Genomic DNA, 7658 nt, shown 5'->3' with positions numbered 1-7658 from the left:
TTCAGGTATTCTAAATATTAATAATAATATATTTAAAAAGATATTTAGAATATTAATGCAAAGAGAAACTCGATTAACAGCGATTAAATATCTCATGTTTGTCATAATAGAGTGCACAGATTTATGATACAGAGACGGAAAGTAACAGTTAAATAAAGAAAGCTAGAGCTTCACGATTGGCCTTGTTGTAACGTTAATGGTCGGTCGGGAATGGCGTCGTAAAATTTGGGTTGAGTCGGGTTAGCGCTGCGCGATTTCTCGAGAGCGATAAAACTATTTTTTCCCATGGGATATCCGGTGTCGATTCTTCATGGAACTTGAAGGGCGGGTAGTCAAACACTTGGGAAATTCTCGAGATGTGTAAGCGTTGGGATAGAGAATTCGCTTATCGATCGGCAAATGCCTAGCAGGCTTCGCGTTAATAATTCGCGAGCGGGACACGATAAATGCAAATCGCATGGAGACACCGCATGAATATTCGCGACTCGCCGCGGGCGCGATTTACAATCTGTCAGATAAGATACGTATCTTTTGTGTGCACAGAACGATCCGAACGTGATGTGCTCTGCACCGGGAATCTCGTTTTGTTTTGCGTAAACGCAAAATTGAACTCTAGCAATCAAACAGTATCAAAATGCAATCTATTAAATATTTTATTTGTGATGTATATCGTTTAGCAAACTAAATATTATGATAGACATTGATAATATTGATGTGTTATTGACGTGAATCATTCATTTACAAATTTACAAAATAAATAAAAGAATGCGATTAATAATATATATGTGATACTGCCATATAATAAAATCTCTTTATTTAAAAAATCTATTTATGCAAAAAAAGTTGTAAAATAAAATTTATTGTATATATAAATTATTATATTATTGTATAAATTATATATTTTTTAGATTTTCGTTTTTTTTTTGCTAATGAGAAGAGAAGGAATTTATATTGTGCTTCAAAATAATAATGAACAAAAACTGATTTTTATTCAATTTTTTATTAGAATTAGATTTTATTGGACGATTACATGTCAATTACTACATTGACCATATGTCTTTCTCTGTTAGAAAAAAGAATCGCTTGTATTTGTCGATTCTAGCTTGTTTCAACTCACGTTAACACTAATTTGTTGGCGACTTTGTCTCTTGATTCTCCGGCAAATGCAATATAAATCCCCCGGTGGTGTTTCTCGACGAAAATCGGCGAAATTTACGTTCATTCACTTGGATGTTTCTGAACGTAATCGCGTAATGCGCCACTGAAAGTGACAGCGACAGACATTGTTTCGCGACGAAAATTCCAGGTGTCTTATAAACCATCAGAGCATCGAGACTATATAAATTGCTGGCGACAAGAATATTCGACTCGACCATATTTGTGCACGTCGAGCTTGGAATAATTCACGAGCCCGTGGTTTGCGACCGCTACGGTTTAACACGTATGGTTTAATACGTCGAATGCCACGGTGAATACCACTGTCGGCTGCGATGTTTGACATTGACGGAATTTTGATGTTGTCCATAACCACGTATCGCATAGTTGTTATTTTAGAGTAAACGAAATAATATTGCCTCACTGCTGTCGGTTGTAATTTTTAATGTTAATTTTAATTAAACAGTTTTCTCTTCTGACGTTTGTTTTTTTAAATCAATTTTTTGACTAATTATCCATGCTCGATGTAAACATAATGGATAACAATGTAATACATTGTCATAAAGTGGATTAAAAACAAATAACTTAATTGTCAATATCCACTTTTGCTGGCGCGGCAAAAATTCCATCTCGTACTTTTATATCCGGCTTAAAATGAAATAAGAATCGATATCAAAATCGGAAATGTGAGAATTGAAACGGACATTGAGTTTGATCGGTGTGAGGCTGATGAGAAGCCGAAAATTTTTGGCCATGCTACGATATTACTAGCAAATCATTCAGTCTAGCTGGCAAAATAACATTGTTAATCGGGAATTAAATTATTTCAGCAAGCCGAGAACCATTTACCATCCAGCACGATTATTTTCCGCGTCGTATTTTGCGCACAGAAGGGAAAGGAAATAATGAACAAACGGCAATTATTCGAGAAGTATTGTACGCGCGTGCGTTTCAATGCGCATCTCACCCACGATTAATCCGTTGCAAATTTACGCCTCGGTAGCCGACGCCCCCGCAAATTTGCCGACCGCAAATCAATGATAATCCCTTCATCGACATGTATATACGAGCATGCCGTAAATTTGCAACGCTTTTGTAAATCGGTTCATTTTGCTGCCCGTACGCACGCGGTAGAAACGATGTATAAAAGTTATAGAAACGAGCGGATATATCGGATGTGTCGCTTTTAGATCAATATTCCAATATATTTAAAAAAATCAAATTTTTTTAATGTCTTCTCTTTCGAAGAAGAGAATATTGTAACAAGTTTATATATATATGATAATAACCAAAAATATTAAAATTGTATTTTGTTTGAAATTTTATTTTTACTGCGTAAAGAAGTAATAACCACATTATTGTAATAAGCAATTATTAATATTAATTATAATATGTATAATATTGTTCATTTTTTATACTTATTATAGAAAAAAATTAGAATCTTTTCTTCTTTATAGCATATATTTTGGGTTTTTTTGTTGACTAACTGATGACTTGCTGATTATAAAAAACTAAATCTAAAAGAAACAGAAGAAGACAAATAATAACCGTGCCGTATCATGCAACAAGCAAACTCCGATGTAACCACGATGTTACTGAAGCGTTCAGATCGCTCAAGCGTCACGAATATTCCCGTAGAAAGTTAACCGGAACTTAAAGGAAGGCATCGGAGAACTTACCTTAATCCGATTATACGCGATACGAGATAGGGAAGCGGTTCGGAAGGTCGTTCTTAAACGGAGCAACTTGCGTTATTTTGCATCGTTGCGGTGGGGTTGCATTAACGTTATTCTATCTATATTACGTCTATCTTTTGAACGAAGTTCAAGACGAGGAATTAATAAAATCGGAACGCGCGATCTACTAGAGCTTCACTTAATCCGTTGTAATTAAAATATCGATCTTATCTAGTACAAAAAACAAGCTTTTTGTAAAAAATTATAAAAATAATTATAAGCATTTTTTTGCGCTGACACATGTGTTTAATTATATTATTGTCATTATTTTGAAAGAATTATAAACGCGCGTTATCTGCAACACCTGACTTCATAAGCCGTACTTTCTCGTTCTGCTCGATTAAATAAATATATCTGTTGACTACCGAGATCCCGGTTGACGTTTAATAAGCTCGAATGCAAACGGACATTATTAAACCTGGCGATTTCACGATGCACTGTCGCTGCAATATTTAATCTGTGCAATGGTCTTGCGAAAAAAAAGTTGAACGAGCAGGTGATTTAACGTCGACCATGTCGAATTATTGATCGCCGCTCGTGTCGATATATTAAGGGCAATAGGTTCTCGCCGCAAGCAATAACGCCATTGTAACGAAGGTAATAATATGTTCACGGCATTGCGTTATTACGTCACTTCTTTGCAGCAACATAAGAAAAATTCTCTTTCGAAATACGTGTCTTTGAACATACAGTAGATCTTCAGCAGTTGTACAATATAATACCTGATAATGGCTTATCATCAAATTTTTATCAGAAAAGATTAATTATATAAATCTGTAAAAATATTTTGAACTAAAAGAAACTTCAATATATATTTAGGACACTCTGTGCAAACGACAAATTTAAAACGTTTTTAGCTCTCGTTTCCGCTGTCATTTCAAATATCTTGCAAAATACAGGATTTTTTGCAACAGCGAATATGTGTTACATGAAAAAGTTTATATCTTCGCTGAAAGCAGTTCTCTTTTTTAATATTAGAATCGGAAATATTATTTTAAATATCCAAGGGAAATTTTGATGAGTTCAATTTTCTTCTACAGTGGAAAAATCGGGTACTAAAGGAATTATATATATATAAAACAATATTACTCGTGTCTATTGTCGCGAAAATGACAATTTGATTATATAAAAGTCATTCAAATGTAATAAAATTTAGCTATAGATATATATCTAGACTTATATTGTTACTTTTCATCAATTCAAAACGTTTTATCTGAAATGAGAATATTATTTTTAAAACATAATTTTTTATGTATTGATAATTATGTTTTTTTTATGTATTAAAGAATTTCAATGTGTGAATAAAACTTCAAAGAATATATTGGTTTAAAAATGTAAAATAAATATAAACACTGCACTGTAATAATTGTTAGAAGAAAGAAGAACATTAAGTAAATAAAATGTTTGTTTCGTCACCGATTGATTTTGTCTGTTTTCTACGAAATATTTGCGACATATATTTTTATTTGTATCTTGTATTCCGTCGGATAAGCATACTAGACACGTAAATGAAAAAGAAGAGTAAAAACTTTCGAAATATCGACAAGAGCAAATTTGCTATTCGCCAAAAATGCGAATAAGCGCCGAACAAAAAAAATTAAAAGTTTAATGTGATCCGCGAAAATTCAAAGCTTATGAGTGACCAGGCTGATTGCGATCAACAGGAAAAATATTCTAAACATAACTCTGATTCTCATAAATGTTTAACCGTGTTATTAATTTATGAAGTTGTCATTTGCTTTTCATTAATCGCTATCAAATATCAATTTATGTTACATATGTCAATTATATTTTGAAGTTGTGATAAAGCAATAAGTAAATAACATGTTCGCGTCATCGAATGATTTCGTACGTTTTCCGCAAATCGCATTCCGTAAAGTTGTATTGAAAGAAAGAAAACAATAAGGCTTTAAAAATATCGATAGAAGCAAATTTAATATGCAAAAATACAGACACGAATCGAAGTCAAACAAAAAAATCAAAAATTGGATATAATCTGTAAGCTGTCAAAATTTATAAATAAATACACTAATTGCAATTAATAACAGATATGTACGTAAATGAATTTATATCATAAACTTTTGTAGTTCTTGTATGTGTTAATTCAATGGAACTCAAGTGCGATTAAACTTTGAGAGAAATCCTGAGAGTTCCTTTGTCAAAACTTTTAAAGACTTTAATTTCTGATATTGATAATTAAATATAAAACTGTTCCAAATTAAATTTTTTAAAATTTATTTTAATTTATCTATACACGCATATACGCTCTTGTTTTTAGTATGCAAATACATATATGCATCACATGCAATCTAGTTTTACGAATGGAAGAGAAGTGTGTAAATTCTCAGATCAGATTTATAAAATGTCTTCGTCTCCAAATTTTTTTTGAAAAAATATTATATTTAAGGATTCTTAATTCGAAGGTTCTCCATCTCTGTGATCAGGGCAAATCTCACGTACATGGGAAATACATCTGGCGCCGGACGCCGGATCGTCGTAGATTTCCAGAGCACGCCCGTCGTTATCACGTACGGGTCGTTAAACCTACTGTCGGACGTGAACTTTCGAAATAATTGCAAATCCGTGGAATTCGATTACCACCGCGACGCGGACGCATTCGTGGAGAACGATAGGATGGACGCGTTGGAGAGAGTTGGCATGAGAGAAAGAGAAAAATGCAGTCAAATGCATTTCGAATTTGTATACGACTCATCAGTCGCAGCCGCTTGCGTTGCGTTGCAAATGTTTCGCTTGTCAAGTACCCGATTTTTGTTTCGTTTCTTCGTCGCACGAAACTTTTGAAACTTTTATATTGTAATGCCAAAACTTTTCATCGTTTTTACGTAAGTTTTGTCGCTTCTTTCTCTCGCGGGGATGAACGCGGCGATTGGTAAAGCGCGAGAAATCGATAGCGAGAGAGAGGTTGAATCTCGGAAAGTCAGGATATGGAATAAATAACTGGAGCATACAGTAGATTTATTTTCGGATAGGAACTGTGAATACATAAGTGTATGGCTAGTAAAAATGGGATGAGTTTAAAACGATATATGTATCTGTTAAGAAATTAATCAATATTAGAGTGTTTTTTTCATTAAGGCTACAGAATATATAGTATACGGAAAATAACTGATTATACTCTCAATTCGATTTAAGAGAGTACGTTGATAATTATAACAAAAAGTTTGAGTTTAAGTAAATTGAATAATAATTTTGTAAAAAGCGTTTTGTGCATTATTTTGTACATATATATTTTATCTTCACTTCTTTCATGCCTTTTGTTTTACTTTCATAATAATTTATTTCTATTATAGTATTATTTATATTAGAAATTCTATTTCTGTTGCTATGTTAGCAGTCCATTTTATTGCAACTTCTTATATTGTATAATTTATCTACATAACATCTTGCACTTAAGACAGCACATTTTTCATATCTGATATCCGACAGCACATTTTTCATATCTCTTTCCTTTTCCCTTTCTTCTTGGCTAGAATTTATATATTTTGTTGAACATAAATCATAAATGTAAATCAATAAGTATCTCTCTCAATTAGTATATAATAAATATTATATATTATACATCGTTTTTGTGTGCATGACATGATGTTAAATAATAATAAGATCAATGCAACTTATATTCCCAAAGTCAATTGATAATTGAATAGATTGATCGTAAATTGTATTTGAATCGCCGACCGCTTTCTCAAATTGAATTTCACTTTGTATTCCCTTGAGGTCACCGAATAATTCTTTTTCTCTACAAATGCAGACTGCAAGAGTTAGACATTGATCGAGAAGAAATTAATAGACTACATTGATACGTTAATGCGTGTTGCAAACCGGAGAATTGCTTGAAATATCGTTCGAGTTTGTTATACCTCTTGCATTGCTTAATTAAATTATGTCATTTGCGATAGAGAAGTTCTCCGATGAATACGACACCGATGGCGAATAAACCTTGCAGATAATATTATTGCCACTTTTAAACAAGATTATTGGATTTGTAACGGTACAAGAAAGAGAAATGTGTGATATTGACATTTTCAATTTTATGATCGAAAGATTTTATATTGATTATTCGTAACTTGATCGTACAATCCACATAATTATCTAGATATTAGTAACAACCGGATTAACACTTTCTCATTAATATGCAAAACAAAAACACATGTAAGATATATAGATATAGAATATAAAATATAAATTATAAATATAATCTTTATTATATCGCGCTTGGAAATTTTTACAAAATCGGGTATAAAGATATTTTAGATTGAAGTTGTCACTATCCAACGTGAATCAAACTTCTGCTTTCGTTTGTGGTGAACGTCGAAGGAATCTGGGTTGTGAAAGGATCGAAGACGATGGGACGGCGGAGTGTCGGGTCTATTAGAAGGAGGCAAGAGTTTTATTGCCAAGCTGATAACGAATGAGAAGCTTTACCTCCTAGTAGGTGTCATGATTCATGAGTTCTTCGCGAAAGATGTAGAAGAGTACGATCCACTCACCGTTCTTTCTTTTGCGTTCGCGGTTTTACCTCTTTTTCCCGTCTCTACCTCGTAAAATCCGGTGAACATATTGTACTTGATTCTCATCCTGCTTTACCTTCGTTTATGGAAATAGTTCTCAACTATGTCTATTTTTCTTTTCAAATGCTTTTCATTTTGTATTTCAAAGATGTTATAAAGGAAAAGAATTTGAACTAATTTGATAATTAATTAGATATAATATAAACAGATATTTCATTATGGATTATATATATATATA

General features: G+C 32.6%; 1 protein-coding gene across 1 annotated transcript in view; it reads right to left on the bottom strand.

Annotated features, from left to right (window-relative positions):
- The window catches only part of LOC115233820 (zwei Ig domain protein zig-8-like), a 116278-nt gene that overhangs the window by 68141 nt on the left and 40479 nt on the right, over positions 1–7658 (bottom strand). The window lies entirely within an intron of this gene.

Source organism: Formica exsecta, unplaced genomic scaffold, assembly GCF_003651465.1.
Source record: "Formica exsecta isolate Colony F162 unplaced genomic scaffold, ASM365146v1 scaffold191, whole genome shotgun sequence".
Lineage (NCBI taxonomy): Eukaryota > Metazoa > Arthropoda > Insecta > Hymenoptera > Formicidae > Formica > Formica exsecta.
The sequence above is the reverse complement of the archived record's forward strand: the minus strand, read 5'-3'. Positions and strand labels throughout refer to the sequence as shown.